The 26,564-nt window shown below is 43.5% G+C and overlaps 1 protein-coding gene across 3 annotated transcripts in view; it reads left to right on the top strand.

Annotated features, from left to right (window-relative positions):
* The window catches only part of SMPX (small muscle protein X-linked), a 52,752-nt gene extending 26,389 nt beyond the window's left edge, over window positions 1–26,363 (top strand). Inside the window, exon 5 of one of the 3 annotated variants that reach the window (XM_036841014.1) lies at window positions 25,935–26,363. The gene's annotated coding sequence lies outside the window, so the exon portion shown is untranslated. Of the gene's footprint in view, window positions 1–4,480; window positions 4,493–15,779; window positions 16,071–25,934 lie in introns of those variants that run through there. The other 2 variants (XM_036841015.1, XM_036841016.1) reach the window with 2 other exon arrangements.
* The last annotated feature ends 201 nt before the right edge of the window (window positions 26,364–26,564 follow it).

The following is a 26,564-nucleotide window of genomic DNA, read 5'->3' as shown; positions in this document are numbered from 1 at the left end:
GAAGCAACCTAAATGCCCATCGACAGACGAATGGATAAAGAAGATGTGGTACATATATACAATGGAATATTACTCAGCCATAAAAAGGAACGAAATTGAGTCATTTGTTGAGACGTGGATGGACCTAGAGACTGTCATACAGAGTGAAGTAAGTCAGAAAGAGAAAAACAAATATTGTATATTAACGCATGTATGTGGAACCTAGAAAAATGGTACAGATGAACCGGTTTGCAGGGCAGAAGTTGAGACACAGATGTAGAGAACAAATGTATGGACACCAAGGGGGGAAAACCGCGGTGGGGTGGGGATGGTGGTGTGCTGAATTGGGCGATTGGGATTGACATGTATACACTGATGTGTATAAAATTGATGACTGATTAAAAAAAAAAAAAGGAAAAAACAAAAAAACCAAAAAAAACAAAAAACAATATTATTATAGTTGTACACATGTAAGTCAACCCAACAGACCATCAATAAGAGTTCAGAAGAAAGAAATGCTTTAAGAATTTGTATGACATTCTTAACATAAAGAGAGAGTAAAATATTTTACCATTGTATGGTAAAATACCATACAATGCAGATATGTACATTAAAAAGTCTTGAAAAATATACAAAAAAAACCCACTATAGAACAAGAATCAGAAAGGCCAATGACTAGCCAGTTAGAGATCAGTAATCACGGCTTGTGGCAAAGGAGTTAGGGCCTGGACCTCATCAGGAACCAGAACCAGGCAACACAGAGGCAGCACATACCAAGTCAAGACCAAGAGACACGGGAGAATCCCAAATGGGGTCCTAATCCATGCTGGAACAGGCTGGGGCAGGGAAAGGTAGGTGTTCAGCCCCGTACCTCTCAGGATTCTCCTGGCTGTGGTTTAAGGTGGCCAAATGGTGATTCAAGCAAGCCCAGGAGCCAGATGAAGAGACAGGACCAGCAGCAATGTCTGAAAACCAAGAACCCTCCCACACTCGCATGCCTGCTTGTTTGCTGCATGATCAGGAATCCCCCACCCCATGTCCACCATCAAAAGCCACTGTCAGCTTGTTTGCTTGTAGCTGCAGGAGATGCCACCTCAGACTTCACGGACAGGGGTCTGGGGAACCTGGAGGACTGCTAAGGGCGGGTGTCCAACAGATTCTGTGTCCACTCTCAATGCCCAGATCAGACCACAGGTGCCCAGTAACGAACCTTTGTAACTAGCTTCTGTACCGTAGGCATTTTCTTCATTCCGTGCTATAAGATATATAGATGTCAGACTTGGTCCCTGCTCTCAGGATACTTAGGTCTTGATGGAAAGATAAAAATAAAATACTTCAAAAGATAGGTAACAATTCAAGAACTAGATAGCAGCTCAGTGATTCAAGATACCCCATGGTTGTTTATGACCCACTAACAAGTAGGCAGTAGAGCAAAGCAAGGTTATGACTTACGAGAGGGGGAACTCACAATGATTTGGCATCAGGGACAATTTCGAGGAGGTGGTGGGAATGGAATGGTTTAAACAGAGGCTCAGAGATAAACTCTGGATGTAGGGAATGTCCAGAGCACCATTATTGGGCCAGCCTGCTGAGACCAAACAGTTCCTCTAGGGCAATACTTCTTAGACTTTTGGGGCAGAGCAAAACAAGATTCCACAACCTGCCTACATCATCTCTTCTCTTTTTCTAGCAGTAAAAGAACTCAGTGATTACAAAGAATTAGAGAGGAAAAAAATAAGTATCAAAGTAGCAGCAATGCAGCAGTTATGAGAAGAATGATTAACAAAGATAAACCCTAAGAAGAATTCTACAATTACGTTAATGAACACAAAGATAGCAGCAATTGAAAGCCCTGGGAGTGATGAAGCACTAGAAAGAAATTGTCCTTCTGAAGTGGCAGGAATTACTCCTCTCTGTGTTGTACATTGCAGCATGGCCATGTGTTGTGTGACAGCCAGACTTGATGATTATGTACTAAACCAGGGTTTTAGAAAAATGCAAAATTGTAGTGATTCTTAATAACTCACTTAGTAGCTTTTGGCCATGTATATAACTGTCTAAAGTCTATGGAATGAATCTCCATTTTGTTGTAAGAACTGAGGAAAGTACTTGCATTTTGGAATCAGGAAGTCTTTCGAAGTCACCCAGTGGGCATTGGACCATACTTTGAGAAACATTGCTATAGTGCAATAAGTGAGAGTGAAATGGAATGATCTGTAACTCCTGTACACCCATACGCTGCCCCATGGTCTCAAGTTAGTCTCTATCCCATACCCCACATTGGCCAACCAGCCTTGATTCTAGATTTTGTAGTTTGGAAAAGAACCATTATAATGCCCTGTTGGGGGAGGCATGCCTTCTCCATCCAGCACTTTGCCCCAACTCTGGCATCTTCTGTTTATGCTGTCACAATCCTTACCAAAGTGATGTATTCATTTGCTTTTTAAATCTTCTTCATGATGCCAGCATATAGCTTCTTAAAGGCTAGGGCACATCTGATACATCTTGAGCACACATGCCTTATTACTGGTGCCCTGACCACAGCAAGCCTGGTGTCCCCTAGAAATGTGTTCTTGTAGACTTTCCAAGTCCTTGCATTCTCAGGGAGATTACTACTTAAAAGCAAGGCTACCTTTTCTGTCAAGGACGGAAGGTAACATTGTTGACCGCGATCAGTAAAGGGCTCAGAAATTTGACTTTAATTCATTGATTATAACTTTATTCCTCTGGGAAACTGAATAATTAGGGAAAATGTCAAGGTTGGCTCATTTTCCTCAAAAGGGGAGAAAAATATGTAAATCCAGAAGAAAATCATTTAATTTTCAAGAATTCTTTGGATTTATTTTTCAAAGAACATCTATGTCCAAATAAGACATATTTACCAACCAGTCGAGAAAGATGCCATCTCTGATCGAGGAGAACATAAGGTGTTCATTACTCTTAAATGTTAAGCATTACGCATCATGAGTGTTCTTGCTGATTCAAAGGCTAATTTTGACAGTGTTAGCAGAAGGGCAAATTGATGTACTCAGACCCTTGACGAAGTGTGTTCAGTACCTAACAACAGACCCCCAAAATACATGAAACAAAAACTAACAGAATTGGAGGGAGAAATAGACAACTGAACAATAATAGCAGGCAACTTCAATACTCCACTTTCAATAATGGATAGAGCAACTAGACAGAAGATCAACAAGGAAATTGTCTCAGTCTCTTTGGGCCAGTATAAAAGAATACCATAGACTGGGTGGTTTATAAACAACAGAAATTCATTTCTCACAGTTCCAGAGGGTGGGAAGTCCAAGATCAAGGCACCAGCAGATTTGGTGTCTGGTGAGAACTTGCTTCCTGGTTCATAGATGGCCATCTTCTCCCTGTGTTCTCACACAGCAGAAGGGGCAAGGAAGCTCTCTGGGGTTTCTTTTATAAGGCACTAATTCCATTCACGAGGGCTGCACCGTCATGACCTTTTCACCTCCCAAAGGCCCTACCTCCTAATACCATCACACTGTGGATTAAGTTTCAACATATGAATTTGGGGTGGGGGGACATAGACATTCAGTCTATAGCAGAAATAGAAGACTTGAATAACACTATAAACCAACTAGATATAACTGACATCAGCAGAACACTCCACTCAACAACATCAGAGTACACATTCTTCTCAAGTGCACATATGGCACATTGTCCAGGACTTGTTTCATGTTAGGCCATAAAACAAGTCTCAATAAATTTAAAAGGATTGAAATCATGGCAAGTATGTTCTCAGATTACAATAGAATGAAATTAGAAGTCAAGAACAGAAAGAAGTTTGGGAAATTCACACGTGGAACTTAAACAACACTCGTAAATAACCAATCAGTCAAAGAAGAAATCACAAGGGAAATTAGAAAATACTTTGAGACAAATGAAAATGAAAATACAAGATACCAAACTGTGGCACGCAGCAAAAGCAGTGCTTAGAGGGAAATTAATAGTTGTAAATGCCTATATTAAAAAGGAACAAAGATCTCAAATCAATAACCAACCAATCAAATCAATAACCAACCAATCAAATCAATATTTAGCAGCTCCGTATTTGGGAACCAGGCCCTTTGTCATCTTAGAGTAAGCTTAACCCATATCTACATAAATGGCAAATGATTAAACTGATGCATGAATGGAAATATCAGCCCTTTTAAATGGTAAAATGTAATAAGCTAAAACAATCTATTTATATAAACACTGTAACAACATAATAGAAGCTGGGAAATAAAAAGTAATCACCTGTAAGATCACCATTTATCATAATACTCAAGTTGATATCTTCCCTTCCAGTTTTCCCCTTGGGTTTACATATGGAATGCAATACAACTAAGTTGCTAACAATATGGGGCTTTAAGTCATGAAGACTTGGTCTCATTACCTTCTACCTTTGCAACTTTGAGCTCTATGTCTCTATTTCCTCATTTCATAAAAAGCAGAAAATGGTGTCTCCCTCATAGGGTTTAGGATTAGGGAGATGTGAAGGATTAGGGAGAAGTATTTTAAAAAGTACATCTAGGCATAGCACCTGGTACAGAATAACTACACATAAATGGGAACTGGTTCTCCTTTTACTTTTTTCCTACAGAGCATCATTCATAGCACATGTATGGTTTTGAATCTTGCTTTTTCCACTTCACATTTTCTCATAAGAATATTTTTCCAGTTTTATTGAGAAATAATTGACATACATCACTGCCTAAGTTTAAGGCATACAGCTGGATGGTTTGATTTACATATACTGTGAAATTATTATAGAAATAGGTTCAGCTAACATTCATCATCTCATACAGATACAATAAAAAGAAAAGAAACAAGAGGAGAAAAAAGAAAAACATTTTTCTCCTTGTGATGAGAACTCTTAGGATCTACTCTCTTAACAACTTTCCTGTATACCACACAGCAGTGTTAGCTATAGCCACTGTGTTGTGTTGTATGTTACATCCCTAGTACTTCTTTGTCTTGTAACTGGAAGTTTGTACCTTTTGACCACCTTCCTCCAATTCCCCCTCCTCCGCTCTGCCTCTGGTAACCATATATCTGATCTCCTTTTCTATGACTGTGTGTGTGCATTTTAGATTCTACATATAAGTGAGATCGTATAATATTTGTCTTTCTCTATCATAAGAATTTTTTATGCTGCTTTGTAGCTTTCAGAATTAAGATGATTTATTTTTCATAGTCTTTGACTTATCATGATTTCATAACCTTTTCCCTCTGCCAGAAGACGGAGGACTGATTTATTGTTTTACACAGAACTAAACTTACCCAACAATTTCTCCAAATGTCTTCTCTGTGGTTTGCTGGAAATTTTTTGTCCTCAGTTTTGGAATGTTCCCTGCTTTGACCCAATTACAGAAGCTCTATTCATTTTGTTTGAAGGAAATGGTTTTATGCTGAGATTTTTCACTCTCTAGTGAAGCCACATTTCTTTTGATTCGTGATGCTCTTTTTTTTCCTGCTCCCCACTTGGTTAGGATAAAGATGAGTTTTGCAGTGGTTCTGAACTGCATCAAGGTTTTATTCATTTGTTAACCTGCCTGGCAAAGCTACTGTTCTAGGCCCTGGTTACAGCCTGTGTGGGTGTAGAGTACTCTTGAGGGCGAACGTGAGGAGCCTTTGAGCTGATCGTGGCAGTTGCTTTAAGAGCCTCTCTACAGCAAACACACAGAAGCTACCTGGATGGTTTCTATTAAAACAGAGATCTGGATGGCCTAGTGTGTGAATTCTCAGTAGGGATGTGGAATTGGTGAGAACAGATCTGAGCCCAGAGAAGCACATCTGCTCCGGCCAGCTCTCTAGAAGGCAGAGGTGACTCAGGACCAAATTTTGTAGAACCTTGTACTCTGGCAGGTAGATTTCCACAGGCTAAAGGGCAGTTGCCACTGGCACTTGCCCTGCTCCCAATGCAATGGAACTCATTACCCTAACCCAGTGGTTCTGGGGGCAGAGGGCCATGTCTAGATACAGTTTGAGTTGTCACAACTTGAGGGAGGTATGGGCTGCCACTGTCACCTAGTGGGGAGATGTCAGGGATGCTGGTCAATGTCCCACGATGCCCAGGACAGCTCCCACCCCCCACAACAAAGAATTATCCAGTCCTAAATGTTAGTTGTGCTGAGACTAAGTAACCCTGATTGATCAACTTGAAAAGTTGATGTCAGGACCAACTTGCAAACGTTCCTTTCCAAGCAATCAATGCACTGCATTTTACAGAAATCAAAACATTAATAAAAAGAGAATAGTAATTAACTGCCCAATATTTATAATCTCTTCACATTAATCAGAGACTTAGGAATCAACCACTCTTAAATATGATTCTCTTGTCAATTGGTAAACTAAATATATTTATGGTATATGGTACATATTAGGCCTTAAACACAACTATTTTTGGTAGGTTATTTTTTCACCGCAAATGTATCAGAAAGCAGTAGGTTATCTCAGCAGCTCATCAAGTCTTTTATTTATTTTTTAATTATTTATTTATTTATTTATTTATTTATTTATGGCTGCATTGGGTCTTCGTTGCTGTGCGCAGGCTTTCTCTAGTGGCGGTGAGTGGAGGCTACTCTTTGTTGTGGTGCACGGGCTTCTCATTGCGGTGGCTTCTCTTTGCTGCGGAGCATGGGATCTAGGCACACGGGCTTCAGTAGTTGCGGCACACAGGCTCAGTAGTTGTAGCTCGCGGGCTCTAGAGCGCAGGCTCAGTAGTTGTGGCGCACGGGCTTAGTTGCTCCACAGCATGTGGGATCTTCCCGGACCAGGGCTCGAACCCGTGTCCCCTGCATTGGCAGGCGGATTCTTAACCACTGCGCCACCAGGGAAGTCTCTCACCAAGTCTTTTAAAATATGAATGTTAAACATTAAGTATTAGTAATCAGCAGCACTAACATCAATGTCATCATTTTTATTGTCATCGTTAGCATTTATTATATGTTCGTGATATACCTGACACTGTGTCTTGCACTTCACATACATTATTTCACTTACTCCTCATGCTGACTGCATGGAGTATATACTGTGATGCCCATTTCATTTATGGGGAAAAAGAAGGCTGAGAGAGTTTGTGTAACTTGACCAAAGTCATCCAGCCTGTAAGTCACGGAGGTGAGATGCCAACTGTCATCTGCCGCACTCCACAGCCAGTCCTTTTAATCACTAGCACCCACTGCATTCTTTAAAAATGTTATTTAACTGTAGTCTTCTGGGCTTTTCCAATATTTCACTGCGTTAGGTCACAGTAAAAACAAACAAAGGCTTAAAGAGGCTGCAGAAACTGTCACCTCCACAAAGAGGTGACACCACAACTCTGACATGTTGGTTTATTTACTCGTTCATTCGTTTGCTCATTCATTTATCCAATTCATGCATGCATTCAGTCAGTCATTGAACAAGTATTTAGTGAGCATAAAGCATGCACCAGGCGCCAAGGTTGTCAGCTTTGGGGATTCAAATACACATCAGGGAGTCTAGCCGGGGCCAGGTGAAGGGGCAGAATATTGCCTGGAAGCACAAATAATTTGCTCTCTTTAAGGGTCTTGGACAAACAGAAGGGTTCATTAATGTCTGTAAATATCAGAGAAAGCATGAGAGAGACACTGAGAGAAAGGCCAAGGCGGTGAAGGAAAGGAAAGGAAGGGAAGGAGGAGGAGAGGAAGGAGAGGGGATGGAACAGCAGCAGTGGTGGCCGCGGCCCTAGCCCAGTGCTGACAAAACTGCGGCAGAGGAAGGCCAGGCCTCTGCAGAGCCCTCCTTTGCTCCTGGGCTGAGCGAGGGCTTGGCAGGCGTCTCTGTGTCATCAAGAGGCAGCCGTCTCCTACCCATGAAGCCTTTTCTTTCATTCCTTCTCACGCTGTGTGCAGCCCACGTAGAAAACTGGGGAAGTGAATTCCAGGCTGTCTAATCAGGCTTGGCTGCATCGTGACAACGCTGCTCGTCGTTTTAACTCCCCCCACACGTTGTGGCATTTGAGAAGGAGAAAGAGTCAGGAGGGGGAAATCAAGACTTGCACATTTAACTTGTACTCCCTCGCCACGGCTCCCTGCCCGGGAACTGATCATTCCACACCCTCCGGTTTAGGGCTTTACGCACATGGCGAGGTGGTGGTGGTGGCTGCTTTAATCCCAGGCAGGGACAGTCAACTGGCTTCTCACCGAGGGACAATTTCTTTTAAGCAGCGGACAGACTGGAGTCGTTTTCGACTAGGCAGGTGGCACAAAGACTGCTCAGAACCATTCATCTTGACTGCTGGAAAAACAGCAGAAAGCAAGCCTGTCTTACCACCCAGAAGTCCCTGGATGCCTTCTAGAAAGGACAGTGGCACTTCCTTCCGTGACGTGTCACACGCGCAGCCGAATCCTTAACACGTCATACACATTTTTCTGCCTAGCTCTTGCCTGACGCCCAATTTTAGATACAAATGATAGGAACCATGGCTGCTCTTTAGTTCCAGAGGCAGCAGTTCCTGAAAACTTACCAAACGGAGTTATTAAATTCTGAGTGTTCAAACATCCATTTATTCAGACTCAATTAATTTTCATTTCCTAATCATTTTGTACTTGGGCTACCTGGAATTTACTTTGGCCGAATTAACCTTTTTCTCCATAAAACAAGTTAACAGAATAAACTGGGTTTGAACAGGAAGGGTTAAAGTACTGGAATGAATTCACTCCTTTAGTAAGTGGACATCTGGGCACCTACTCCATGCCAGGCACTATCACACTAACGGTAGGCGATACAAGACAATGTCCCCCGAGGGACTCCCAGTCTAGTTGGGTGTGAATGTGAGAGGGGACTTTAGCACATAACAGCTGCAGCAGGAAGGAAGAAACAAGTCATGGCCTTTGAATACAAGTGACAGAGATTCTAGACAGGATGTTGTAAAACAAATATCCTACTGAAAGAAGGTTGAAGAGCACACAGTTTAGAGGTGATGCAGGAGTAGGTTCGTGCCCTGGTTTTGTTATTCGCTCGGTCTGTGATTTGGCTTAGCACTCTGTTTCTTTTTCTGAAAAATGAGAGAAATGCCTACCTCACGGGGGCAATTTCGCTCCACGTCCTAAGGGACGTTGAGCAATGTTTGGAGACATTTTTGGTTGTCACAACGCAGGGTGGATACTATTGGCATCTAGTGGGTAGAGGCCAGGGATGCCACCAAACATCCCACAACGTGCAGGACAGCCCCCCACAAGAAATGTCAGGAGTGTCGAGGGTGAGAAACACCGAGTTAACATACATGGTGTGTACAAAGTCTCCAGTGCAGTGGGTGCTATTATTATTACTAACGATAGCATGTTACCAACTTAATTTAAGACACTGAGCACTGGACGTGCTGGATGTAGTGGGACACACTTGCGCTCTACTTCTGGCTACGTCACGTAGTAAGTCTGTGACCTTGGGCAAGTTCCTGACCATTCTGAGCCACGTCTATAAACAGAAATGATAATCCCGAACTTCAGAGGCAACCATAAAGACAGTGAGTTGACTCAGATGGGGCACCTGGCACAAAGTGACATCCAGAAAATGTCCTTCCCTTTGTTGTCCCCACAACTTGCCCATGCCCTCTGCTCTCAGCCCCTTTCTTCCAAGGCCAAGTGTTGGTTGGTTGGTTTTTAAATGAAATACTCTCTGAAGAGTGGCTCTGCATATTTCCCCAGGGAATATGAAAAAGCTCACTGAAAAAGAAAACTCATTAATTGTTTGTGACTAATCTGAGCTCACTGAGACCCTTTAAGTACCTGGGAGGACCCCTCCTTGAAGCATTCCTGAGATGATTTCTAACCTGAAGTTACCACCTTTCTCCTGGAGGAGGCACTGCAGTCCCATTTTTCAAAACCTGCAGCAGCTCCTATTTCCAAAGCCAGCAAAATGACAAGCATTTCACTTCAGCACTTTCATTTGATTTTGGAGACTTCAAGGGATCTCTACCCCCTCCCCAGCCACTTTTAACTACCAAATATGTCCAGTTTGCAATTTCTGATCTTTCACTGAAGAAAATCAGTTAAAGAAATATTTAAAGAGTCAAGCTGCCATTCTCTTACTATCAAGGAGAAGTGAAACAATGCATTTCAGACACCATTTTACTGAGCATTTTGAACGGGCTTGATGGCCAAAAAAAGAGACATCTCATCTTTTTAGTAATCTTTTGTACACAGACTGTGTACTATTGAAGTCTGGTCCAGAAACTAAAACAAGATCCATGTCGATCTAAACATCCAGAAGTGCCCTTGTGTCTGCTCCATGACATCCTGTCCTGGCTTATGCCCCATTCACATCCAATCTCCCCATCTTATTATTCTCCAGGAGTGTTTTCTGCCTCTTTCTGATGTTACTTAATTTGACAATTAAGTCATGTCTACTTTGTAATAAGAGTGAAACAGGTAGGCAGTCAGTAATAAAAACAGGTGCCACATAACATGGCAGCTTGGAGACTCTGTGAAATGGCCACTTTAGGGGGAGTCATGAACTTGGCAATGAGGAAACAGAGGTTTATTTGGAGTTTTATGGCAAGTTTTAAATCTCATCTTTTAACTAGAACCTACTTGTATTAACAAGCCCTTGCCCTTGATTTTAAGAATTCCACCATACTTCTGTGTTCCTTCTCTTTCAAGGCTCACAACAGTTCCATGAGACAGGTAGGGCAGGAATCGAATTTGCAGTTCATTCTTATGTGACTTCCAGCTTCACCCAGGGTGGAAGATTGTGGGATGTATCGTCATGTCCCTCAAGAGGAAGTTTGTTCTAAGACTAATTATTAATTAAGTCTAGTCAAGTCCATCTGTAGAAAATGAGTGTGATCCCTTTTAATCAGAAAAGTAGGACCACCAATGCAGTGTGCAGCAGGTGCCAAGGAGGGGTTAGTTACAAACTGTGCTGTGGTCCAGAACAGGACAGGTAATGGCTCTGCTTATACCCAGAGGGACTTCTCTCACTGACAGAGAAAGAGAGCTAGGATTAAGCTACCCACTTAGATCTATACATATATTTCAAAGGAAAGGTACTATCTCAATTTCCATTTCTATTTACTGTTTTCTTGCTGCCTAATTAAAAAAACATACTGTATCATTTATATATACACACACACACACACACACACACATATTTGATCATGGAATTTGAAAATCTGGTTGAAATGTCTTAATTTCAGAAAGACCAGGTGGCAAACCAATGAGCCTGGGGAAAACTTCACTTTAAGATAGCCCCAAATCATTACCCTAAAGGTCAACTCTTCTGGAAAGCTCTCCATTGTCAGCAACAGCCAAGAAATGGCATCCCAGATTCCCTGCAGAATTATATACGAAGTTTACTGCTGGTTATCTGTCAGGGGAGAGACAGCCTGGGAGTCATTCTGAGCCAAATCGAATCCAATTATGGGCCAATTATAGACCTGCTTCCACTGCCAGGAGCAGGCTACACCACCGAGCTGGTCTTAGAGTCCCTGGCTGGCAGGGAATCCCAGTGCATGGGAAGGGCATGTGGCCCAGATAAGACAAAACAGCTGATAATGCTCAGAGACCAGAACAGATGGCAAATACAGCTGCATTAGAATGATCCCGAATCTCCCCACCATCTCGTTGCCATCCCTTCATAATTGACTGCAGACTGTGTTTTCTCCTGGCTGGCACCCTTTCTCACTAGGTGATCAAATTATGAAATGCCAAGAGGTGTTGGGCAGGGCTTCGCTCCTGTACTCAGGGTCAACCTGCTGCAATCCTACAGTCCTGGCCATGGTGCTAACTAGAAATGTGGTGCCTGGATACCCACCATCACTGCTGACAACCTCACTGAACATGTAGGAGTTAAAATGCCAAGAAACTTGAGTTAGAAATTTGCGTTAGGTAAAAATAAAGCACTATTAAAAATCACAACAACTTTGCGAATTTTGGCTGGCACTTCCAACCGACTGAGATCATTTCAGGTCCACATTCCAGCATCCAACAGTGTAGTTATTCCTCCAGGCTGGCTTTGCATCTCTGATCTGCTAATTTGAGAAGCAAGCTCGTTCCTATATTTAACTGAGGTCTTGAGGAGAGTGGGGACAAGGCAGCACCAAGGACAGCATCCTGTGGGCTGTGGCAATGGAAACTCTTCAGATTGGCCTAGAGTAGTGGTTCTCAAACTTTCTCATACATCAGCATCATCTGGAGGGCTTCCTGAGACTTAGATTGCTGGGCCCCACCTCCAGTTTCTGATTCAGTAGGTCTGGGGTAGGCCCGAGAATATGCATTTCTGACAAGTACCCATGGACTGCTGCTGCTGGTTTAGGGGCCACACTTTTAGAACCACTGACCTAGAGCCATCAATCTAGATTGTTTAGGTCTGGACATTCCAAATCCCCTAACTATCCCATTATCTGGTCCACGGTTTTACAGCTAGTATCCAAAGGTATAGTGAGCAACTAGGTCAAATTTTCTTGCTGAAATTCAGATACATAATGCATCAATGAAGCAACAATCATTAGTGCTTATAATAGTGCTTCCAAGGGTCAGGCACTGTTCCAAGCACTTTACCTTGTAATTCTTAAATGAGTTAGTATACATAAGAGCTCCATTTTACAGGTGAGAAAACTGAGGCACAGAAAAGTTACATGACCTCCCCAAGGTGGCACAGCTAGACGGTGGGGCAGCCAGAATTCAAATCCAGGCTGTCTGACTCTGAACCATTGCCCCAGGCCGATTCTCCATGTGGCAGATAAAGTTCCATGGGGGTGAAATGTACTGTGTAAATTATGAAGGACAATCCTAATAATAATGCATGAGGAATGCTAGTGGCATCAACTTACCTAACAGTCACTTAATCTCACTGATACAATATTAATTTCTGTAACTGTTAAGTTCTAACACTGCTACAGTCCAAGGGTTGGCAAACCAGGGCCCAGGGGCCAAATGTACCCCGCAACCTGGTTTTCTTTTTAAACTTTTTATTTTGAGATAATTTTAGATTCACATGCAATTGTAAGCAATAATACAGAGACCTCTGGATGCAGCGGTTGGGAAGAAAGAAGAGGAGTCACTTTTCCAATCTCTATAGAAATATTTCTAAGGAAGGCCTCGCCAAGTTTCAAATATATGCAGAGACCAAAAAGCCAGGTTTGATCATCTTCATTCAAGCGTACTGTTATGGATGTCCAGGTAGTGGAAATAAAACACAGAAGACGTTCTAAATTTGAACATCTTTAAAGTCCAATACAAGACAGGACCAGGATCCCAGCTACCTGGCTAATTGATAGGCAGTTGTATAGCTTTTCTCAAATATTATGGCGTAAGAACTGAAGCCAGTTTCTGAACAACTGAGTTGTCCAGCCTTGGGCTTTGGGTGAGAATCACTTATTTTTATTCTAGTTATCTTAGTCCTGGAGTCAGGCAGCAGCAAGTTGCTGGGTACAGTTAGGCCATCCACAGTGCTGACTGCACACTAGGATCACCTGGACTTGCCGACGCCCCACCCCGACCCATAATTCCTTGAGGGAGGGGTATGTTTCACAAGACCTCTGGGTGAGTCAGTCTAATGTGCAACTCAGGTCAGAAGGACTGAGTTAGAAAATGTTTCTCAGATCCTCCACGGACAAACCAAACTGAAATCTTTCTTGTTTGGAAAAGTATTTCTTCGGTTGAATGTCAAGGTGGCTGGGATGAAAGTCTCTAACTATGGAAAAAAGCCACACGTTCTTGGAAAGCCATGCAGCATATATGTACATTTATTCAGAGGGTGATCCAGTGGTGAGCCACAGCCTCTGTTTGGGACAGGACATGGGGAAGAGATACTAAGTTATCCAGACTGCCACATGAGTCCAAAAAATAGCTTAGAGGGGCTTAGAAGGGGCTGAAGACACGCTGGTTCCCCCTAGTGAGTGTGCTGTGCCTTGTTACTGTCGTGATGTGTGTCTATCCCAAGATACGTAGAGTCATATTCTCACAGGTCAGGGCACCATCGATGCCACTTAGTCTAACCAAGGTCCAGGCCCATGCAGAGGTCCTCTCTATACCCCCCCACCCTGGAGAGTTACTTGAGTTTAACCATAAACTCAGCAACTTTTAACCCCTATCCCAATTCATCTCACACTAAAAACTGCTACGGGTGTTGTTCCCTCCAAATAATCCCAGTTGCACCCTTTGGAGTGACTCATTAAGAACAGAGCCCAGGTAAGTCCCCATTCCACTGAAGTTTCTTTTAACAAGTTCAGTGTCTGAGTGTAAACATAATATAAGTGGGATACGTTTTTGGTACAATGTGCTAAGGACTAATTGCTGGGTGCTGAACTATCGTACTGTAAGCTTTGGTTCAAGGTCAGCCAGCTGTGTTGGCCTGCTTCCACAAAGTTGAATCCATGAGTTCTCAGGATGCCAGGTCCCTAGAGACTGGCTACTCATCTTTTTAGAAATGCCTGAAGCAATACAGTCCTACCGTGCAGCTAGGATCTGGTTTTTGACATAAATGAAATGCCAATTTTTCATGATTCCCAGAAATAACACCTATTCATTGACATATAAAATATAAGAGCTGGACTTGGCTTAAGGCAACCGTATTAGTTATATATTGCTGTATAACAAATTACCCCAAACCTAGCAGCTTAAAAGAATAATATTATCTCAGAGTTTCTGTGGGTCAGGAATTCAGAAGTGGCTGAGCTGCATGGCTCTGGCTGGCATCCCTCATGAGGTTTCTGTCAAGATACTGGCTGGGACTGCAGTCATCTAAACCCTTGACTAGGACCAGAAGATCCACTTTTAATTTGGCACACTCAGCTAGCTGATTGGTGATGACTGTTATCAGGAGGCCTTGGCGCCACTAGGCTGCTTGAGTGCCCTCACAACATGACAGGTGGCTTCCCCCAGAGCCAATGATCCAAGAGAGAGCAAGGCGGAAGCTGCATTGGTTTTTATGACCCAGTCTCGGAAGTCACACTCTGTCATTTCTGTAATATGCTATTGATTACACAAGTCAGCTTTACTTGGTGTTGGACAGGTCTATACAAGGGTAAGAATGCCAGGTGGCAAGACTCACTGGGGGCCATCTGGGAGGATGCCTAAACAGCAGCCTACCCCTCTTTCTTTTTTCTTTTCTTTTTTTTACAGATGAGAAAACTGAGGTCTGGAGAAGTGAGGTTTTGCCCAAAGTCACACAGCCTTAACATTTCAGTATTTGCTTTTCTTTTAACCTTACTGATCCTCACCATCCACAAGTTCTTGTATTTATTTAAAACACCAAATGTTGTTTATCTTTGGGGAGATTAGAAAGATTATTTCCAAATGTGAAGCCAGTTTCCATGATGTTTTTAACAGCAGAAGCTTTTATAAACCAGACAACATATAAGCAAAGTGCAAACTCTGAGCACTTGGGAAACGTTTTTCTTCACTTCCTTGAGTCATTAGGGAGGAGGTGCTCCAAAAGGAAGGAGAAGAAAGTGGAACCTCTTAGGGAGGGCAAATCCAGAAGTAAACTAAAAAGTCAGGGCTGGAGGGACAAATCTTAGCTTGTGTACTACTCCCTCTCCTCGCTTTGTTCTCCTATTGTGGTAGTTTTCCTGTTCTCTCTTGATTTCCGAGGGTGGAAAAAAAGCAGAGAGTAACACCAAAAATCAGTGGAAAGGCCACCCTCCTTAGGAGTTGCTGTTTCATTAATCCCAAATGAAAGACAGTGATCAGCCATAGGGACTCCCTAGGAGAAGCACAGAATTTTTTTCGGTAAAAACTTATGTTTCTGAAAACACATACACACAGGTTCTTAAGCACAAAACTCAAAACTGTGATAAATACTATCAGTTCTTCTCTTTTCAGGATCCTCTTTGAAACAGCCATCTTCTAAGAAGGACACCAACCAGAAAGAAACCTCTTATTCTCTATCCCTTTTCAAACAGTTAAAAAACAACAAGGCTTGTCATCTCTGATCAACGTAACTATCAGGAGACAGGACGACTTTCTCCCTGCCTGACCTATTTTGCCTAATGGGGCCCACTCCTTCGCCCTCTGACAAGCTACCTTCTCTCCTGAGTTCCATTTATAGTAGGGCTTTATTAATGGTTAAATCATTAGGAATGGGTCCTTCTTCCTCCCAAGGCTTATCTCCCCTGTTCAATAAATTAAGCCATGGGATCGGAGAAACTGTCCATTTCTGCTTTGTTTAAGCTCAGATTCTTCCTAGCCCACAAAATACTGCGCACTGCCAGGTGACAGCCCGCCTGGCAGTCTGTGGTCACTTGTGATTTGTCTCGTATTTAGTTCTCCAAGTAAAGTGGGAGGCCCGTGGGAATTTTCCTAAGCCCCTGCTGGAAGTCTGAGATCTGGAGCAGAGATCCTTCGGTGGGGAGTCCCTGGGCCTTTGCTGATGGTGAGGGGCTGCCTTTCTCAATCCTCAGGCGAGAGCCCTTGGATAAGTGCTGTGAGTTTCTGAAATGTTTGACCCCTCTTTCACCTTGAAAGAAGGTTTGCAAACTCCATTCATCCACCATGCTTGTTGCTGCCACGCACATGACCTCACCGAACAATCGGAGCATTAATAGCCCACAGCTGTCAGAGTGACCTCTGCCCTTCACTCCTTAAAGCCTTTTCTCCCTTGTTTTTCGTCACCAGAGCCCTGCAGTAAACAGGTTTTTTAAAAAGTAAAAACACAAAAGTGATCATGTCACGGCCCTGCAGGACAGGCCTCAGTGGCTCCCCACTGCCCCCAGGGCCTGCACTAACTGGCTCAGACGCACCAGGTTCTCCCAACTGGCATTTCTGCCCACCCAGGGCATCCCTTGCTCCAAGCCAGTTCAGGGAGGTGTCATGCTGACTCTAGGCTTTTATACATGCTCAGAATATTATTTTCCAATCTCTCTCCTCCCCTACCCATGAGCGGGCTAACTCCTACCCATCATTCAGGTCTCAGTTTAAATACAATTTTGGAAAAGCCTTTCCATAGCCCCTTAAACTGGATAAAGCATCCACAGCTGCCTTTGTCCCATCACAGCTGCACCCATCACCATGGAGGAATAGATTGCCATCACTTATTTTCTTGTCTGACTTTCCTTCTAGATGTTCAGTTCCATGAAGGGGGATAACTTGCCCACTAGTGTATCCACAGTGCCTACCTAATACATTTTCTGGCATGTAATGTAACCAAAATAAAACCAGGCATCTGGTTTCCACCTTTAAGACCATTTAAGCACAGAGCCTCCTCCAAAAGAAACATAAATTGATCATTGAAAGCAGTGTCAAAAAGGAATGCAAATTTTCACCTATGATTAACATTGTAAAGTGACGTAAACATTCTTGATTCATTATCAGCCTGAAAGTCCTTCATCCTAGAGACTTCTTACCCCAAATGTCTCTTCATTCTTTCCCCAGAATCCGGTTATCCGATTGCCCCAGCCCTTCTTTTTTCTGTAATTTCAACTCAATTCACTACTTTCAGTGCTCTCCGCCCATTTAGACCTCCACCAACCATCACCCCAAAGAGCTTGACGCCAAGACAACAAAGACTCAGTCTTGCTTGGACGGCAGAGGAGGGGGACAGGCACATCGATCTATAAACTTTTTTGGGTCTTCAGCTTGGAGTAATAGTAACAGTTCACATTTATCGAGCATTTACTATGTGGGAAGCACTCTGCTGAACACTTTAATATGTTATCCTCACAACAGCCCTGGGAGTTTGGTACTGTTACTTCCCTGTACTTAATAGAACACTTACCCAAGGTGAAGCAGCTAGAAAGTAGGATTGCTGGGATCTGAAAGCAGAGTCTGCACTACAATGTCTCCACAGAAGGCACTCAGTAAACAGTTGAATTTATAGACAGGGTCCACCTGGAAAGCAGCTTGGAGGCTGGCAAGGCAAATGGTGTTGAAGCAATTTCTCTGATGAATTCATTGCCAGCACATGTCAAAGCTTTATTTCAAAGCTGCTTAAAGAGGCTTCAAAAAGCCAGTTCAAAAACTTGGAATAGGAAAAAATGTGGTTAGATAACACTGTTAGACTGGGTACAAGTGGTCTTTAAACTCTGTCACAAGGCTAATTTAGTGAGGCAGGTAAATCTAATTTCCCACAAGGGGCTCTTAATCTCATTAAAGTTGATCAGAAAAAAATCACTCGTATGTTTTATCAGAAATGCTTCTCAGAAGGGACCACTCATCACACCAGAGCAGACAGCCTTCCAGCTCAGGTTTGGGATCATTTTCGTTCACAGAACCAGCCCTCTCTAGAGTGGGGTTTCTTACCCTCAGCACTATTGACATTTGGGCCAGATAACTCTTTGGAGTGGGGGTTGTCCTGGGGCCTGTAGGCTGTTTAGCACATCCCTGGCCCTACCCACTAGATGTCAGTGGCACTCCCTCCTCCTGGTTTTAATAACCAAAAATGTCTCCACATATCGCCAAATGGCCCCTGGGGGGCAAAATACCATCCCTTTCATTGAGAACCACTGCTCTAGACCCTCGATTCTCAAAGCGTAGTCCATGGGCCAACAGCAACAGCATCCCTTGAGAGGTTGCTAGAAATGTACAACCTCAGGCCCCATCCCAGGCCTCCTGAGTCAGAATCTGCAGTTTAACAGGATCACCAAGTACTTCCTCTGGACATTAAAGTCTGAGAAGTGCTTCTAGGCCAGCGGTTCGCAACCTTGGCTGCACATCAGAGGCCTGGGAGCTTTAAAAAATACTGAGCCCACCCCCAGAGACGCTGATGTCATTGCTCTGGGGCAGCCTGGGCCTCGGAAGTTTTAATAACTCACCAGATGATTCTAATGTGTAGCCAAGTTTGAGCTCCTGTTCTGGGGGGTTTAAAAAAACTCACCCCCCTCCCCAACTTTAGGAGTGATTTACCACAGCTTCTAAATAAGACCCCACATCTCCAAGGCGATGCTTTTCTTTCCATGAACATCCTTCTTTTTTGACCTCTTATCACTTTTTTTTTTTTTTTTTTTTTTTTTTTTTAATTTTATTTATTTATTTATTTTTGGCTGTGTTGGGTCTTCACTGCTGCATGCGGGCTTTCTCCAGTTGCTGCGAGCTGGGGCTACTCTTCGTGGTGGTGTGCGGGATTCTCATTGCGGTGGCTTCTCTTGTTGCGGAGCACAGGCTCTAGGTGCACGGGCTTCAGTAGTTGTGGCACGCGGGCTCAGTAGTTGTGGCTCGTGGGCTCTAGAGCGCAGGCTCAGTAGTGGCACACGGGCTTAGCTGCTCCGCGGCATGTGGGATCTTCCCGGACCAGGGCTCGAACCCATGTCCCCTGCATTGGCAGGCGGACTCTTAACCACTGCACCACCAGGGAAGTCCCCTCTTATCACTTTTAAGGTGATAAAATTAAAGGCCTTTGATGATGGCTTCAAAAGGGAGGATTTGGCTATAACTAACTTTAAAAATAATGGTTGGAATGATTTGGGGAAAAAAAAGAGGGCATTGATTTAAGCTTGCCCAGATAGCTTTTTAAAGAAGAGCCATCAAAATCATCCCTCAAAATCTTGCTAATTAAAAATCAATTCTGTACTTGAAAAAAAAAAAACCCCAAACATTAAATGGTGAACTCTATCAAGAAAACTGTTTTGCATGAAGTGTACAATTGTATAAAGAGCCCACGCAAACTGGGAAGCAAAACATTAACACCTTAATAGATAAATAAAGGAAATGAACTCACAATTCACAGAAGTAGATGTATAATTAGTAGAGAAGCCATGAGAAAATATGCCTCACTAGTATTCAAAGGGGGATACTCAATAAAAAAAGAGTTAGCAATTTTTCTCTTGTAATATTCACAAAAATAAGTGGGAAAATGATCATGAAATGGACACTTGCTCATTCCCTCAACAGATATTGTCTTCTGTACAGCAGGCACTATGCCAGTCTAGATGATGAGGGTGTGGGGCTTAGTAAATGGAGAAAGTTCCAGCCATTGTGGATTTGTATGTTCTCCAACCCACTTCGGCCTTGATGGACACCATCCTAAAGAAAACGTGTGGGAAAAGGTTTGTTCACTTATGATAGCAAAATTGATTAAGAACCTGTGTCCAACAATAGGATTACGATTAATTCAACTCTCATATATCCACCTGATGGAATAGTATGCACACTATCTGTGCTATAATGAATGATAAATGAAAAAGAATACAAACAGTAGAAAACTGGATAAATGATTCAGTAATCAAGTAAATTTTGAAATGCTACATGATATCATCCTCACACCCAATATACACAATATATATTTGTATATTTAAGCTCTGAGGAGCTCTAAAACTAAGAAAATGGTTTATCTCTGCTTAACCCCGTATTCCTCAATTTATCTGACCATGGAAAGATTTTTTCCCCTCCCCTCCCCTCCCTTTCTTTCAAAGGTGAAACTTGTTTTATCGTCTCTTGGAACTAGTATTTCTCAAACAAACAAACAAAACCTTGATGATAGATTACTGGCATACCGGGTAGTATTTAAGAGTTATGTAAAACTAAGAGCCATACATGGGTATAAACATACATAAAAAAATTCATGAAGCTGTTCACTTAAGATTTATGCATTTTACTCTATAAAAATATTAAAAAAACTCTACTAAATTATGACAAGGCAAAAATATCTTTTGAAATTAAAATTGGATATTCATTAGAACAAGTACAAGAATGCCAAGTCAAATTATTTTTACATTACAGATACATTTCTATGTATCAGTTGTTCATGCAAGGTGCCTCTAATACCGTCAACATGTAAAGATTTATTGTAGGGGCTAAGAGCTCCAGACAAGCTTTTAGTCCTGGACCAGCCATTAACTAGCTGTGCGACCTTGGACCTTCACCTTGGATTCAACCCCTCTGGATTTTAATTTCCTAATTTCTCTCTCTCTCTTTTTTTTTTGGCCGTGCTGCGCAGCTTGTGGGATCTTAGTTCCCTGGCCAGGGGTTGAACCCGGGCCCTCAGCAGTGAAAGCGTGGAGTCCTAACCAGTGGACCGCCAGGGAATTCCCTAATTTCCTAATTTATAAAAGGAGGAGCAATAAGAAAACTCAAGTTCCATTCATCTTCGAAAACAGTTTTACTATTTTAGAGGATTATAAAGCTTTGATATCTGCCTGATGGTGTACCAACGGCCAGGTTTTTAATTTGAATACTGAGACTATGGACCACTAACTACCATAATTGTTACTGTAAAAATAAACACACAAAATGTCAATCAGCTCTAAGGGGATCTCTGTGACAATGTGCTTTCCAGGATGTCTTATTAGAGAGAGACAGGGAGGCCTACATTTATTTCATATGTTAACTTTATGTCAAGAAATTGCTTTTCCGTTTGGATGTCCCAGGACCTCTGACTGCCAGAGACCGTGCCAGACAGTTCTAAGAGGATACTGGGTATTTCTGATGTAAGCGCCATTGTCCCTAGGTCTCAAATGCTCAAGCCTAAACAACATAGGAGGGTTTTGCCATCTTTGGAACCTCTTGTTAAGACAGCAGTCTACTCGACTTGTTCATTACTTTGTCTACCTCTGCGCGTTATCGAACTCTGCTTTGCTAGGAAGTCTCGGGCCAGTGTTTCTCCAGTAAAATCCGTGGCCCCTTTAGAAACAGGGAGGTCTGTGCTCTGAGAGATGGAGAAATTGACCACAAAACGAGCAGCCACCAGTGGTGACTGGTCTTGGATTATACCCCTTATTCCACCAAGATCTCCGCAAACAAATTCAATGTTGTCTCACCTGCCGGACCCTGACTTGATATCCAAGGCAACGAACTCTCAATACAGTAGGATTTAAAAACCCCTTTTGAGCTTATTTTTAATGATTTGACCTGGACATGCAATTTGCCTTCTCCTTAAGGTCACTCAAATTCTCCTCACCCAGCACGTAACACTGTTGACTCTGGATTTTAGGAGCAGAATTTTACCCCAAAAATGTCCTGCTTTTTGTGTCTTTCCGCTCTTCCCTGCTTTTACTAGTTATTGGCAGAAACATTTCCATTTTTATTTTAGCCACCAAAGGCTTCATGATGCACAAAACCCAATTTGGGTGAATATTTTGCAGTTTAAGAAAAAAGTTTTAGAAGTTTTTACTTAGAGCTTTGTTTCTTTTACTTTATGAGTGGCTGGTGGGGATAAAATAGTCTTGGGTTTGGAGTTACCCGGGTGCAGTTTCACGCCGTGCACTTCCCGTGTCCCCGACCTTGGCGTGGAGGTGTGGTAGGAGCTCTAGGGGACTCCACAAATGCCCTCTAACAAACTCCAAAGCTTCAACCAGTTTGCTCTGGGTGCCTGGTCAGTCATTGCATATGGAACCAGATGGAACACGAGGCACCGCCTTTCTCTCGATTACTGCTGTGGTCACTGTGCTGGGTGACATATTTGTTTGAGTGCCACTGTGTTTATGGCTCTATGATTTAGCACCACGTAGGAGGAAGTAATCATTGCACCGCCCCCAAGTGTCTGGTTAAAGGACCAAATGCAGAGCAGTGTTGAGTGGACTCCATTTCCTAAATGATGTGCGTGGGGCTGCGCCAAGTATGAGTAACGCAGCTATAAATGGGTCGGGCAAGGTGTAAACATCACATGCTGCTCAGCCTGGACCTAGAGTGACACACGGGAGATATCTGGCATATCACCCATGCACCAGCCAAGGTGTGCCTTTCCCAATGTAAACTTTTTTGCTTTGGGTACAAAAGGGGTGTGCAGTAGCTGGAGAGTGACTTTTCCACAGGGGGCCTCGCATTTGCCATCATTCTCACCAGTGTCCCCGACAGGAGAACAGGACACAGGAGAATAGCTGACAGCTGTTGTCTAGACAGCAAAGCAGTGTGGCCCGGGACACCGCCCAACACACTTGCATTCCAGCACCCTGACAAACAAGTGTGCTTTACAGCAGGGGCAATTTTAGCTCTGGATCGCTTCCCATTGTTCCCATTTTTAAATTCGAGCCCTCACCCAGGTCTCTGAATTCCTGGATTCTGGTATTCCGGTAACATAAAGGCGTTCTGAGAACACCTGGAGTCCCACCAGGCCAAGGACAGAGACTCTGGTCCTCTCAGGGCCTTGCACTCCTGGAAGGACCATCTGTGACCTTGGCCATCAGCAGTGTCCTGTGACCAGGGCTGCTGGGCCCTCTCAAATTCTCCTGGGATCTGGGAGGGAGAGGGGAAGCTGGGGGAGGGAAGGGTGGTCTGCAGAACGACAACTGCAGTGACTCCTCTGTTCCATCAGCTGCCTCCTGCCCAGTTCCTTCTACAAGGAAGACCAAGGCTCATTCTGTAGATTAAACGAGGTTACTGTGTAAAGTCAGTGGTTCCTCCTTCCCCATATGAAGCACAGTTCCCCTGGGGCTAGTACTGCATAAAGAATTGTGCATTTGCTTTTCCTAAATAATATGGTGATCTCAGTGGCCATGGTGGTCTGGGCAAACTGCATCAAGGTTTCCTTATGTTTCCAAAACGGTCTTAAAGTCAGAGAGGTCCACAAGCTGAAGCCGGTCACGAGGGGCATCTTAGGGCTTTTAAACAGTCACTGGAGGGTCACTGCAAATGGCTCATGCTCTCTTTCTCAGTATAGCTATAATTCCACCGATGTGAGACAGATGCGTGGGGGTCAAAGTCCATATCAAGCCTGTCATAGAAATAGTTCCTATTTCTGGTTGCAGATGAGGCTTCACAGTCTGGACACTTCTTGGGAGAGAAATGCCACCTCATAGAACAGGCTTCAGTGACAATTTACTGTGAATCATCACCCCTTCCATGCTGCTCAGAGAAGCCCAAGGAGTGTCTCAGTTTCAAGGGCAGCTTGTGCTGGGCCTCTCACCCGGCCAGACAGACTGGCCATATGTCACCCAGCACAGTGACCACAGCAGTAAGATGGCTTGGGCACACGCTGGCCACAATGGGGCTACGGCTGGGGCCTAGGACAGGTGTGACAGCACAGTGGGGACGCAGTGCAGCTCATCAGCACTGCCGGTTTCCCGCGTCTTCGGCCCCTTGCCCACTCCTGCTGCCTCACCAGCACTCCGATCCCACTTCATGTCCTGCTCTCACCCCTCCAGCGCTCCACCTCACCAATCCCTAGGCTCTCGCTTTGTGTCAGGTGCCATGATAGGAAATGGGATGCAAAAACGAATAGGGCATGTTCATACCCTTCAGAAGGTCACGGCCTAGAGGCAGGACAGCTATGGCGGGAAAGAGAAGAGCGGGGAGAGAGGATGCATATAGGCAACTAATTACACTGCAGCCTATGATGTGGAGAGCCATGGGGGGAGGGGAGGATTTTAGTCAAAAGTTATCAGGCAAGAGGGAGTGGCCTGAAGGCTTGAATCACGTTACACAAGCAGTGAGTGTCCAACAGACTCGGTTCAGGGTGCGCGAGGGAGAAATAGACTGGCATGGGGAGGAGGGCGCCCTGGTGACGCTGGGAAGCTGCTGGTCAACAAAGTACATTTCAGCCAGGAAATCCTGGGCTGGGAAGGAGATGGTGTCTTGCTTCTTCCTGGTGAATGACCTGGACTAAAAATTGAGTTTCTAAAAAAGAGAAATAAATGCTAGAAAAAATACGTGAGCCAGTGCTGACGGCTGTTGGTAACATTTTCAGTTCTGCAGTCAGTGATGCCTTCCTACCTTCCCCTCCGGTTCAAGAACCATCCAAACCTTCCCGTTAGCGGAGTGGAAGGAGCCCTACAGTCAGGACACAGGAATTCAAATCCCAGCTTTTCTCTTTACCAGCTATGAGACTTTGAGCTACTCACTTGGCTCTTTGAACCTCTAGGTGTTTCATCTCAACAATGAGTATAATACAACCTGCATCACAGCAATGCTATATAAATGTTAAGTGATGCAACAGGCTTTGTAATCTCTAAAGAAATACACAGGAAAGCAAAACTTTCTAAAAGACCTCTGCTGCAGAATTCTCCTCGGGGCTCAGTGGCCACAACTGGGTCACATGGCTGCCCCAAGCCATGAGAGAGACTGGGAAAGAGAGTATTTGGCTACCAGCCTTTGTAGTAGAGAAAAGCAAGGGAGAAGGGGATTGTGAATGGATATGGAGAGAGCCAAGTCATAGTGACTGCCTCAGCAGGGGTGGGGGGATCCTTGTCTGTGGAGCTTTGTTTCTACAGCCATTGGTACTAAAAAAAAGTAAGCATTCTATTTCTTAGAAAAGATTCAGCCCATCCACATAAGTAAAACATGCAAGAAAAGGCAGCAAAGAATAATGGAAAACAAATGGGTGAATAATGTTCAACCATCTCGGCACTGCAAGAGCCTTTAAAAGAAATGGCACCGTATCAATTAGCTATGGCTGCATAACCAACTGTCACCAAATCCAATGCCTTAAAACAAAAGCATTTATCACTCTGGCTCATGTGTTTGTGGCTTAGCTGATCTAGGCTGGGCTCACTAACGTATCGGTGTCAGCTGGGGGCTCTGCTCCACATGCTGCCCATCCTTCTCCGGGGACCCGCAGGCAAGCCTGGCATACCCTACTTGTGGCAATGGCAGACGTGCAGGAGGGAAAACCAAAACACGTGATCCCTCTTGCGGTTCAGGCTCAGAACTGTCACACCATCACTTCTACCTCATTCTGTTGGCCGAAGCAAGTCACATGGCTAACCTCAGGCATGAGGAATCCTACCCTACTCATGACGGTAGGAAACTAAAAAGTTACACGGCAATGGGGGTGGCTCTAGGGAGGGGTGGAGGATGGGAGCCATGAATGCAAATTTACCAAGGCACCAAAGGTCTTGCAAGTCATAATCCTAAGGTCGGCATTATAGTCTAGTCCTTCAGAAGGAGGCCATCCTCCTTTAGTTTAGAATTACTCAGATCACTAGAGCCAGAGTTGATGGTCACACCTTCTACTCATAGTTCACTTTACCTTCATGGAATCGAGAAATGAAGTTTTCAAGTGAAAATGAGGCCTTCAATTTTGACTTGTACCTATCATATTGATTTACAAGCTGTCCCTAAAAGTATCTCATGGAAACTAAACTAACGGTTCCTTTGCTTTTTCCTTTGCAGGCTTGATGTGAAGAATTGAAGAGTAAGAGAATGGATTCAAATGAAAATAGCTCACTGAAAAGTTTTATATATTTGTATGAAGATTATGTACCTCCCGAATGCCTAAGACTCTAGCAGAAACGTCCTGGTTGTACATTTATATCTCTTCCTTCTAGTTGGCTGCACAACTTACTTTATCTTCACGTTTGGCAGCTTGCAGAGCAAATCAGCTCAAGAATTCACCACTTGGAGGGTGTGGTTTTGAGGAGGGATATGATTCTATGGAGAAGGATATGGCAATATGCATAGCAATGATTTTGATTGAAAGTTCTCTGAGCTACTTCCCACACTATTTTGGTCAATATTTGGAATGTATTTTAGTTCTTCATCTTCTAAATTATGTCAATAAACTTTTTATGAGTTCAAATAAATATTTGAGTAAATGTAAAATGTGAATCTAGACTACGTTAATTTTCATATCTTCAGATAGCTACATATTCCCCCACATGGATAGAAATGAGATGTACGTGCCAACCAAATTCCACATTGCCTAAGTGGGGGCTTCTCATTCTGAATTACTGGGGACCACGGGTAAAGCTATGGCTGACTTATCATTGCAAATGAAGTTAAATAATGCCTGAGGAACTGGGC

This window comes from Balaenoptera musculus, chromosome X (genome assembly GCF_009873245.2).
Source record: "Balaenoptera musculus isolate JJ_BM4_2016_0621 chromosome X, mBalMus1.pri.v3, whole genome shotgun sequence".
Lineage (NCBI taxonomy): Eukaryota > Metazoa > Chordata > Mammalia > Artiodactyla > Balaenopteridae > Balaenoptera > Balaenoptera musculus.
This window is presented reverse-complemented; position numbering and strand designations above follow the sequence as displayed.